This window comes from Otolemur garnettii, unplaced genomic scaffold, assembly GCF_000181295.1.
Source record: "Otolemur garnettii isolate 467f Iridium unplaced genomic scaffold, OtoGar3 scaffold00001, whole genome shotgun sequence".
NCBI lineage: Eukaryota > Metazoa > Chordata > Mammalia > Primates > Galagidae > Otolemur > Otolemur garnettii.
In genome coordinates, this window is record NW_003852396.1 from 19,612,537 (window position 1) to 19,624,117 (window position 11,581).

An 11,581-nucleotide genomic window follows, 5' to 3' on the forward strand; every position below is an offset into this window, starting at 1 on the left:
CCCGCCACAACGCCCAGCTATTTTTTGGTTGCAGCTGTCGTTGTTTGGCGGGTCCGGGCTGGATTTGAACCTGCCACCTTAGGTGCATGTGGCTGGCACCCTAGCCACTTGAGCCACAGGCGTGGAGCTGTCAGTTTTTTTTTTTAAAGAATTATTCAGGTATCTCAAGGAATATGGTTACTGGATTAAATGAATTTTATCTTTGGATGGTGATGAAGCTCAGAATCACCCAGGCTGTCAGTTTAATAAGCACCCATGTATTAACTCAATCAAATTATGAGATACTTAGTAGCTGTGATGGTTGCTTTGATGAACATTTATACTTTTTTTGGAGACAGTTTCACTTGGTCACTCTCGTAAGAGTGCCATGGCATCTTAGCTCACGGCCACCTCAAACTCTTGGGTTCAAGCAATCCTCTTGCCTCAGCCTCCTGAGTAGCTGGGACTATAGGTGCCTGCTACAATGCCTGGCTATTTTTTTTTTTTTTGAGAGGAGGGGGGTCTCGCTCTGGCTCAGGCTGGTCTTCAACTTGTGAGCTCAGGCAATCCACCCACCTCAGAGTCTCACATGCTAGAATTACAGGTGTGAGCTACTGTGTCAGGTTGATGAACTTTTTTTTTTTTTTTTGAGACAGTCTCACTATGTTGCCCTCAGTAGCTGCTGTGGCATCATAGCTCACAGCAACTTGAAACTCTTGGGCTTAAGCAATTCTCTTGCCTCAGCCTCTCGAGTAGCTACCTGCACCCGCTACAATGCCTAGCTAGTATTTTACTGCAGTTGTCATTGTTTTAGCTGGCCCAGGCTGGGTTCAGACCCGCCAGCCTGGTGTATGTAGCTGGCACCCTATCCACTGAACCTCAGGCGCCACCAGATGACGAACATTTGTTAAGAAGTTTAACTTTTAGGGTAGCGCCATAGCTCAGTGAGTTAGGACACCAGCGACATATACTAGGATTGGCAGGTTAGAACCTGACCTGAGCCTGCTAAACCACAATGACAACTACAATAACAAAAGGATAGCTGAGCATTGTGGTGGGCACCTGTAATCTGAGATACTCGGGAGACTGAGGCAAGAGAATTGCTTAAGCCCAAGAGTTTGTGGTTGCTGTGACACCATGGCAGTCTACCAAGGGTGGCAGTGAGACTGTCTCAAAAAAAAAAAAAAAAAAAAAAAGATTCCTCTTCAACAGTCCAATGTCCTTGCTATTATCACTGACGTGCAGAATGTTATAAATTCTTGTGACAGTGATAGAACCATTGAAGGGGCAGTAGGAATGCAGGTCAGTGATATGAACTATTTTCCAAAACCCTAGTCAGTCTTGCTCAAAGGCCTCGCCCCTTTAAAGAAGCTGGACTCATTAAGTATTTCAATCTTGGGGATCCTTTAAAAGGTTCAACTATCTATTGTCTTCTGTTTTATCTTTTTATCCTCGAGCAGATGCAGATGAAAGAATGTTACATAATTCAGAAAGTAAACACCTCAAACAAATTCGCTAAGTGATCCGAAGAGGGAGTTAAACGGGAACCAAGGACAACATACCTAAGGCTTCCAAGTGTCACTGATGTTGCACAGCAAAATGGTTTGGCCATGGCGACATAGCAAGCTAGGAGCACAAGCACCAAACTAGAATCTTTTTAAGTTTAAACTGCATTAAATTCCTCCTACTTTTCTTCTTCTTTTAGTTCTTCCTATTCTAATGAGGCCTGTCTTCAAAGCTAGGCCTTCAACACTAACCCCGACCCAGGACTCCATCATCAATGGGGAGGTCTGCATTCTACTGGTTTGCACTTACATTCGGGACTTTAACTTGGTCAATGACTTGGGAAGTTTGGCAACTAAGGATCTATAGAGCAAGTGACGGTGTGTAATTATTAAAAATTAGCAGACTAATCCCAGTGGCCCTCAAACCATGGAACTGTACTCATTGTACATGCTATTAAATTCACCTTAGAGTAACTAAATTAACAAATTTTAGCATTTAAAGAAATAAATTTCTTCAGTCCTAGACAAATAACCGTAAGACAAATGATGTCTTTCCATGTCTAGAACTAAATGACTAACTGAAAACAATCACCTACATAATAATGGGATAGAACTATGGTTTTCTACTGTTGATCTGCCTTCAAGTTACTGACATGCCTGAAAAATATTTCACAGTTTTACTTCAGAAGAGAATTACATAATGGTATACTTGATGGGAATTACCATTTTGGAAAGTTGTTTATTAATAACTCTGAAGTATCTAAAGCTCACACTCAATTATATAAAGACCTTAAGCTATTCTATTAAGAGGAAAACTGACCTCCTGGGTGAAAGGCTCAGCTACAACTTGAACTTTACCTTGTAATTGTAAACAATGTAACCTAAACATTTTTTTTCTTCTAGAGACAGGGTCTCACGCTGTCGCCCTGGGTAGAGTGCTGTGGTATCACAGCTCACAACCACCTCCACCTATTGGGCTTAGGCGATTCTTTTGCCTCAGCCTCCCGAGTAGCTGGTAACCTAAACATTTGTACCCACAAATGTATCAATCTGAAATAGAAGTAAAAAAAAAAAAAAAAAAAAAAGAAAGTCAAATTTCCTGGTTGGAACATAACTAAAATATAAAGTATGTCATGTGCACTACTGTCTTAAAATATTATCTGAAGAGTCAAGCATGAAAATATACACTGAAATAAATTATACAAGGAATTAAAATCCTAGAATATCATGATAAAAAGAAATCTAATGTTTAAAGGTTAACAACGGCAAGCTTGATGAAGCATTAAAAACACTCAACAGGTAAGAGGACTGATTCTTGATTCTGGTTCCAGCCTTGCTTCTTGCCATTAGTATAAGGTGACCAGATTTTAACATTGGTAAAGTGGGACCCCACTGGGTGGGGGAGGGCCATCAGCTGAGCTGTTTATGGTTAGGGACTCTTGGGGGGGGGGGGGCTACTTGTTTGTTCCAGATAGTTTGGCTCCTTCTGAGCTGTTCTTACCTAGAAATGAGGGAGGGAGCCAGTATCCTTCTGATACAGATTCCACCTGGGCGACCTTGCCCAGGAGGGGATTAGGGAGTTTACATTAGCCTTTTCATTCCCAAATGAAGTTACAATAACCTCTTCATTCCCAAATGGAGTTACATTAACCTTTTCAGCCGCGGATATACTCCCTTCTCATTCCCCCGCTGTTCCCTAGCTTGTCGCTGTTCCCTAGCTTGTCGTGCATTCTTTCCAAAAACTGGGACTTTTTAAAAATGCAGCAGGACAGGGGACAAATTGTTAAAAATCAGGACTGTCCTGCCAAAAGCAGGACGTCCGGTCACCATACATTAGTGGGCAGTGTGATCACTAATTTCTTTTTTTTCTTGGAGTCTTCTTATGTCGACCTTGGTGGAGTGCCATGCTTCATAGTTCACAGCAATCTCAAACTCTTGGGCTTACGTGATTCTCTTGCCTTACCTACCAAGGAGCTGGGACTACAGGCACCCACAACATCCAGCTATTTTGTTGTTGCAGCTGTCATTATTGTTAAGCAGACCCAGGTCAGGTTCAAACTCACTAGCCTTGTGTATGTGGCTGGCGCCCTAACCACAGCTATGAGTGCTGAACCTAATTTTAATTTCACCATGCCCACTGCTTTGTCTGTAAAACATGGATTAGTTTGTAAGCATTCACAGCTCTCAAATGGTCCTCTAAACCTAAAAGAGATTCTATTACATATAATTTACGTAAATATCAAGAATACTATGGTAACATAAAACATCTAAAAAATTAAGATTTAGGGCAAGGAAAGGAGTTATTAAAGAGACAATTTATCTTCAGAAAAGTCTAAAAGTTATCTTGTTGCCTCTTTCTAGATATTTCAATTTCCTTTAAATTTCTAAATAACTACAATTTCATGGTATAATTGAGCTCTTATTGTCCAAGTACCTCTTACTGTGACACTTTCTTAGTATTAGGCTAAAATCTTACTCTAAGAAATATACAAGTAAGTTGGGTATTATGGTCCTCTTACGGCAGTGGTTCTCAACCTTCCTAATGCTGCAACCCTTTAATACAGTTCAAGTTGTGATGATTCCCAACCATAAAATTATTTTTGTTGCTACTGTTAGGAATTGTAATGTAAGTATCTGATATGCAGGATGACCTTAGGTGACCCTTGTGAAGGGGTCATTCGACCCCCAAAGGGGTCACAACCCACAAGTTGAGAACAGCTGTCTTAAGGCTAAAACTTTGCCCTCACTCCTCACCCCCACCCTCCAACTGCCACGTGCGAATTGATCACCAGGTGAATTCCTCATCTACTCATTTTTAAAATTCATTCACTGGTGTAATTAGCAGTCCACCTAAAATCTTCATCAAGGTTTATTACTTGCATGACACACTACATAAAATACAACTACAGGATGTAGAGGATCACTCCATTCAATCTCTGTAGACCAGCGGTTCTCAACCTGTGGGTCACGACCCCTTTGGGGGTCTCCTGCCTATCAGATATTTACATTACGATTCATAACACTAGCAAAATTAGTTATGAAGTAGCAACGAAAATAATTTTATGGTTGGGGGTCACTACCATGAGGAACTGTATTAAAGGGTTGCAGCATTAGGAAGGTTGAGAACCACTGCTGTAGACTAACTTACAGTTTTAAAAATACATAATACTTGATTCCAACCCTGATAATTCAATGGGGATGAGTAGGCAAAAACGATCTATTTTTAGAGTTCTACAGATGACCCTGATACTTACCCTGTTGAAAAAAGCCCTTGCCCTAACAGCAATTGACTCCATACTCTTTAATTAGCTACCTGTAATTATGATACAATGTCCTAGTTCTCTTTTAAGAATAAAAAGAATGTAGGTTGCTTAATCTCCCTAGGCATTCCTAATTCCACTTACAATGTTTTCCTAACCTACAGTGTTTTCTCTGAGACACTGAGATTTATTTTTAACAAGCAAGCATCACCAATCCCTTAAACATTAATTTTATAATGGCATTTCTAAAGAGTACAATTTTTCATGTCTTTATGGTCAGATGTCCATTAAATGTAAGGCCAGAAAAACACCAGACTACCCAAATGTATAACAAAGTACAGAAATCACTATGTTCTATAGGTAAAATTTTTTACACCCAAGATTTCTGAGCTCTTTATCCACTATACATTTGTCCACCATATAATTCAAATTGAGGCTGTTGCTTATATAAGATAATATCTTATAAAATAAACAAGATGAGAACATCCTTGATCACCAACCCCTAAAAATAACTTAAAAGGCTGAAATTAAGGCTTAAGTGCAAATCTGTAGAGTCATTCCTTTTCTTATACTTACCACCATTACTTGCAAAAGTGTTTCTGCATAACCAAAATATCTGTGTAAGCCTCTTTCACTGTTGTGTTCACAGAGAAATGATACCAACACGTATTACCTTTGCCTAAAAATGAGAAAGGCTATTCATCTTATGGCTTGTTCCTGGACACACGAGAAATAAGATCATTCTTCAAAACACTGTTTTTGCAGTTATCACCTGCATGCTTTTGAAAGACTATTTCTACCATGACTTGGTTATTTTTAATCACTCTGTCTAACCTTTCTTTGATCAGAGGATACATCTTCCAGCTGTAATTTTATTAACTCCTAACACAAAGGTGTAGTGAATACCTTCAGAGACCCAAGTAACTAGTTAATTTGTTTTCAGAATAATGTGCAAAGGGAAAAAATAAAAACAGCACAAAGTATTATCAGTATTTTCAACCCTTCTGATACCCTCAAGAAGAAATTTCTCATCTTGTCAAAGTGTAGACAGATCTGAAAAAGAACAAACACACAGCACTGTTTTAGTAACACAAGAAAAAAGAACACAGTTCATTTGAAATACTGTGCAAAATAAACTTTAGTTTCAGTTACTTAAGTTAAAAAATAGTTTTTAGACGTAATCATATGTGGAGTACCATATATAAGTAAACACTAAATGCATTCCAAAGTATTCTAATTTGGTGATCATAGTAATGAACTTTGGATCTCTGCAGTATTTTACCAATAGCATACACCTTAGGAGTATCCAAGACCAGTGTTCCTCCAGAACGGATTGCTAGACGTCAGTAGGCCTATCATCAATAATATCTTCTTTAAACATCTCCCTGCTTTCGCTGGTAGGTGAAAAGATGCCGTTTTCAATCGAGGGTATGACTCTATGGGGCCGCTTGTCTTCTTACTTTGCAGGGCCAAAGCAACGTCCCCCTTCCAGCTTGGCTACCCTCCAACAGCGACTTCCTTGGACCTCTTTGCAAATCATTCCCGTGTGAAAAATCGTTGAGGATCTGAAACCTTGGGAAGGGGTAAGATGGGTTGGAAAACAAATGACAAAACACAAATAAACTTGGAAGTGTGAGCCCCAACTCTGTGGGTGGAAGTGGGCTTCTCCGAATAAAGACAAAAAGTCGCCGTCCAGCTCCCCCGACCTCAACAAAGACACCCACTGTCCAGACTATTCTGTTAGCCGGTCTACATGATACTCGGAATCAAGAAGCAAACAGACTCCCTCAATCCCTTAGTTAGAAAATGGAGCGAGACGGGTATGGCCCTATGCAATCCCCTCAGTACCGTGGCTCACTCGGCCCCTTGATGCCGCCTCCGGTCAGACCCGCCCTACATCAGTCCCTAGTGCAGCCGCCACCCTCTGGTTCCCAAGTCCATGCCCGAGGCTCTCGATCAAGTCGTCCTCCACCTCACCGTCCCCACTGCACCACCACTCGTCTTCCGCGCACCCCAAAATTTCTGCCCGGCCCCGCAGAACAGTCTCACCACTCTTAACATGGCGGCCAGGTCCCCTCGGCTCCTTCACTCGGGGAGAGTCCACCCTTGGCGCATTTTGGGCATTGTAGTTCCAGAGATAGCCTCGGTGTCCCGCCAGGATGTAATATGACTACAATTCCCAGAACGCACCGCTCCCGAGCATGCCTATTGGGGCTGTTTGGACAGAGGGATGATGTCATTGCAAAAACCCCACTGCATTCATTGTGCTACGGTCTCTCCACCCCCTGCTGCTGCTGGGTTTGCGATTGCCGCTCGCTCCAGCTGAGCTAAGAGTAGCAGCAGCACCAGGGCAGGGACTGACTCCAGCCCTTGGACATAGGACATCGCGGCACCTTCCTTTGCGTGCGTGACTCATTCACACATCATTTCTGTTTATGCCTGGGGTAGGGAGAAAAATCCCAAACCAGGTGAGTTGAAGTGATCTATTCAAATGATTCCACCAAGTTATTCCTCCCGCTTAGTTCTCAAGGCTTTCTTTTAGAAAGATGGGGGTGGGGGGCTGGATTGGGGAGGTGCTCACAGGCGCCTCTGAGGAAAAGCTCTGTGCAATTTGGGTCACTGCAAAGAACAACTCCAGCAACCTTCCCCCGCCAGAGGGTCGGTGCCTGCCAATTAATTCCCTAGTCGCAACTCTGCTCAACCTTTGAAGCTGGCAGAGGGGGCTGGGGTGGGAAGGATGTTGGGAACTGCTCTTGGAAAATCAGAGGAAGGCAGAGGTGGTAGAATGCAGTCCTGTCACATGCGGCCCGAGTGCTAAGGTTTGAGTGGGTAGGGGTGATGCGTGGGGAGAAATGGAGACAGTGATTTAATGTGGTCGCACTACTTTAGGACATTTCTATGTCGCGTGGTCGAGCAAGTATTATTCATTTTTAAGACGTACCTGCTTCTTCTGAGTAACTTGAGCTTTGTGGGCTTTATTTTTTGTGTGTACGTCTAGGTCGTTTGCCTCGCCTTTTCTGGTGATTTGAGGTGACAGTGTCCTTTAATCGTGTACTCCGTGCCAGTCAGAAACATTTCACGTGTCCGGGGAAGGTTCCCTTAGGCTTCTGGAAGAAGCATTTTTGTTAAGTGTTTTCCGTTCTTCTGACTGCAGGATTCAGAATTGTTTGGAAGTGGAGCCGACAGATTTGTGCTTGTGTGTTTTAAATTACATTGCAATAGGCTCCTTGCCACTGACAATGGTACCATAATGAGCTGCCGTTTCCTGAGGCACAGTCACCACTCATGAATAACGGTTCGGAGAAGGGATCGATGAGGGAAACTGGGTTCGTTTTAACACGTTAGGGAAAGGCAAAGTTAGAAGCACTGTTAACCTTCACTTGCCATTATTGAAAGATACCCATGGAAAAGTGATTCTGGCCAGAGAAACCAAGGAGCATAGTAGTATAATGCTTATTTTTAAGCGAGCTGACTTTTATCAGGATAGAAAGCATTCTGACTTGTGTTGTGTGAACTCTCCTAGGAGGGATGATCAGTGCAATAAATATGTTACTTTGAAATAAACAGCTGGCTGGCTACAGAACAGATGGGACCAGTCTCAGCTGAGAGATCTACAACCTTGGAGATGAATGGACCCAGGGTCAGCCACACCCCCTCTTGGAATGTCAAAAGAAGGAGAAATGCTAGAGTGTTTGCTTAACTCTAAATGTTAAACCTTTTCATAACTGAGTTGAGGGAAAGTCATCACTCACTGTCTTCTGCTGCTGAAACAATTTTGTTCATTTTTATTTCAGACCCTTAGGTCTCCAAAGTTGTAGCTGTGTGATACTTACTTAGATGTTGCTTGTAACTGAACACAATGGACAGTCCATTGTATGGGCTTTGTGATAAGAGTGATTCATTAGGGGCGGCGCCTGTGGCTCAGTATGTAGGGCACCAGCCACATATACCGAGGGTGGAGGGTTCAAACCCGGCCCCGGCCAAACTGCAACAAAAAAAAATAGCTGGGTGTTGTGGCAGGCACCTGTACCCAGCTACTTGGGAGGCTGAGGCAAGAGAATCGTCTAAGCCCAGGAGTTGCAGGTTGCTGTGAGCTATGTGATGCCATGACACTCTACCAAGGGCGATAAAGTGAGACTCTGTCTCTACAGAAAAAAAAAGAGTGATGTATTAGGATGCAATGGATTTGGGAAAAGATCACCAGTTTGCCTTTCCCTGTGTCTCTCTTTTGTTTACTCTTTGCTCTTCTGGACACGTACCCTTTTTACTTGTACTTTACTTTCTTCCCCACCTGACCCCTGTTTCTTGAAATTCTGTTTCTTTCGCTCTCTCTCCATTTGCAGTTTACATTTTCCCTCTGTTTCAGAATCTCCGCCTTATCACTAGCATATCACATCTCTTCCTCTATCTCTTCCCACTCTGGGAACACCTTCCTGGCTCCTCTTCCATCTTACCCCAGAACTTGGGGGTGGATGCAGACTGTGTGAATCTTTATTCAGAGTCCTCTTTGAAGATCCTTTCTTTGCTGTTTCTTGTTCTTGGAGTCTGTGCTTGGCAGGATGAACAGCAATGAGCCTGACCCCTTTGGTTTCTGTGATAGCTATAATTTTGCCCTAGCAGCATGTGGACAACGAAATGACGAAATGTTGCAGTTGGGATCATGTCACTTTTCCTTTCATTGGCACCTATACTGAGAACTGCCAGTGGGTTAGCAAGGATTTCCCCCTATCCCTGTTCCAGTCAGTGGTGGGAAGGCTGTCTTTTCCCCACGTTTCCTTCCTGTTCCCTGCTGATTGCTGAGGAGCAGTCCAGGTAGCCAGACTGCCCATTATTGTTGTTATTATTATTTTTGTTTTATTTTTTGAAGATACCTAGAGAGCAGTTTTCCCTCCAGTCATTTCTTGCCCTTTGTGAAAGAAGTTTTTTTTTTTTTTTTTTTTTGCTGTTGTTGCAGTTTTGGCTGGGGCCGAGTTTGAACCCGCCACCCTCAGTATATGGGGCCAGCGCCCTATCCACTGAGCCCCAGATGCCGCCCAAGTTTGTCATTTTATATTCTTTTTTTTGAGACAGAGCCTCAAGTTGCCCCCTGGGTAGAGTGCCATGGCATCACAGCTCACAGCAACCTCCAACTCCTTGGCTCCAGCGAGTCTCCTGCCTCAGCCTCCTAAGCGGCTGGGGCCACAGGTGCCCGCCACAATGCCTGGCTATTTTTTGGTTGCAGCCGTCATTGTTGTTTGGCGGGCCTGGGCTGGATTCGAACCCGCCACCTTAGATGTATGTGGCTGGCACCTTAGCCACTTGAGCCACAGGCGCCAAGTTGTCGTTTTATATTCTTTTCACTCTCTTTCTCTCTCTCCTTTTTTTTTTTTTAGAGATGGGGTCTTGCTCTGTTGTCCAGGTTGGTCTTGAACTCCTGGCCTCACACAATCCTCCCCAAGTGCTTGCTAGAATTATAGATATGAACAACCATGCCTCACTCCTCTCTCCTTTTTTTTTTTTGAGACAAGAGTCTCACATGGTCGCTCTCAGTAGGGTGCCATGGTGTCATAGCTCACAGGCACCTCAAATTCTTAGGCGTAAGCAGTTCTTTTGCCTCAGCCTTCCAAGTAGCTGGGACTACAGGAGCCCACACAATGTCGTTACTTTTTTAGAGACGAGGTCTCACTCTGGCTCAGGCTGGTCTCAAAACTGTGAGCTCAGGTAATCCACCTGCCTCAACCTCCCAAGTGCTAGGATTACAGGTGTAAGCCACCGTGCCCGGCCCTTCCCCTCTCTTTTTAAAAATTTTAATTTTTATTAATTTTTTCTGTATCATAAATCATCAAGCAAATACACACCTCTCTGAGGGAGAAGGGTGGTAGTGGTTATGTTTGTTTGCTTAACAGCAATGCTTCTTTAGGTGTGGAAAGTCTAACTGTTGTCCATCTGGAGGCAACCAGTGTGACAGGCAGATTCAGAAGCTGTCATCCTACTCCTTTCTTGTACCACCTTCTCAATCCTAAGTTTTTTTCTTCTGAAATGCTTCCTCACCCACTGAGGATTTTTAGTGTTCTAAGGAAGAAAAATGAGCTAAATGGAGAGTTAGATTTGGCCCCGTCACTGCTGTTTCTGTGACCTTGAATATCTATACATTGATTTCTGTCTCAATTTACATATTTACAAAGGGACGGTGAATCTTGCCCTTTGGTTTACTTGGCCTGATGTTATAGCCCCCTATAATCTGGCCCCAGCCTATCATCCTGACAACTATTATAAAATTAATTATGCAGCTACTGTGTGCTAAGCACTGAAGAGACTCACTGAAAAGAAGTGCTTTCCTTGGGGGCGGGACACAATTATAAGAGGGACCTTACCTAACAAATGCAATCAGTGTAACCTAACTCTTTGTACCCTCAGTGAATCCCAAACAATAAAAATAATGAAAAAAAAAAAAAAAAGAAGTGCTTTCCCTGCTCTCGTGGTGCTTATACTCTTTAATATGGGAGACAATGAACAAATGCAAGTGTGAATGCAAGTGCCACTTCCAAAGGGAGATGTACTGTAAGGTGGATCGGGGGGCTTCATGTGGGGCGCTCTCCTCGTCTCTGGGATGTACTGTAAGGTGGATCGGGGGGCTTCATGTGGGGGGCTCTCCTCGTCTCTGGGATGTACTGTAAGGTGGATAGAGGGCTTCATGTGGGGGGCTCCCCTCGTCTCTGGGATGTACTGTAAGATGGATAGAGGGCTTCATGTGGGGCGCTCTCCTCGTCTCTGGGATGTACTGTAAGGTGGATAGGGGGCTTCATGTGGGAGGCTCCCCTCGTCTCTGGGATGTACTGTAAGGTGGATAGGGGGGCT

General features: G+C 43.3%; 1 protein-coding gene and 1 long non-coding RNA gene across 2 annotated transcripts in view; one reads left to right on the plus strand and one right to left on the minus strand.

The window, feature by feature from the left end:
- Positions 1-5,096: 5,096 nt before the first annotated feature.
- On the minus strand, positions 5,097-6,783 carry LOC111724357. The gene is made up of 2 exons (XR_002772662.1): positions 6,038-6,783; positions 5,097-5,797 (listed from the first exon to the last, which is right to left on the minus strand). It is a non-coding gene; the product is annotated as an uncharacterized LOC111724357 (long non-coding RNA).
- A 251-nt stretch (positions 6,784-7,034) lies between these two features.
- The window catches only part of RAB30 (RAB30, member RAS oncogene family), a 97,740-nt gene continuing 93,193 nt past the window's right edge, over positions 7,035-11,581 (plus strand). Inside the window, exon 1 of the mRNA XM_023511819.1 lies at positions 7,035-7,212. The gene's annotated coding sequence lies outside the window, so the exon portion shown is untranslated. The remainder of the gene's footprint in view (positions 7,213-11,581) is intronic.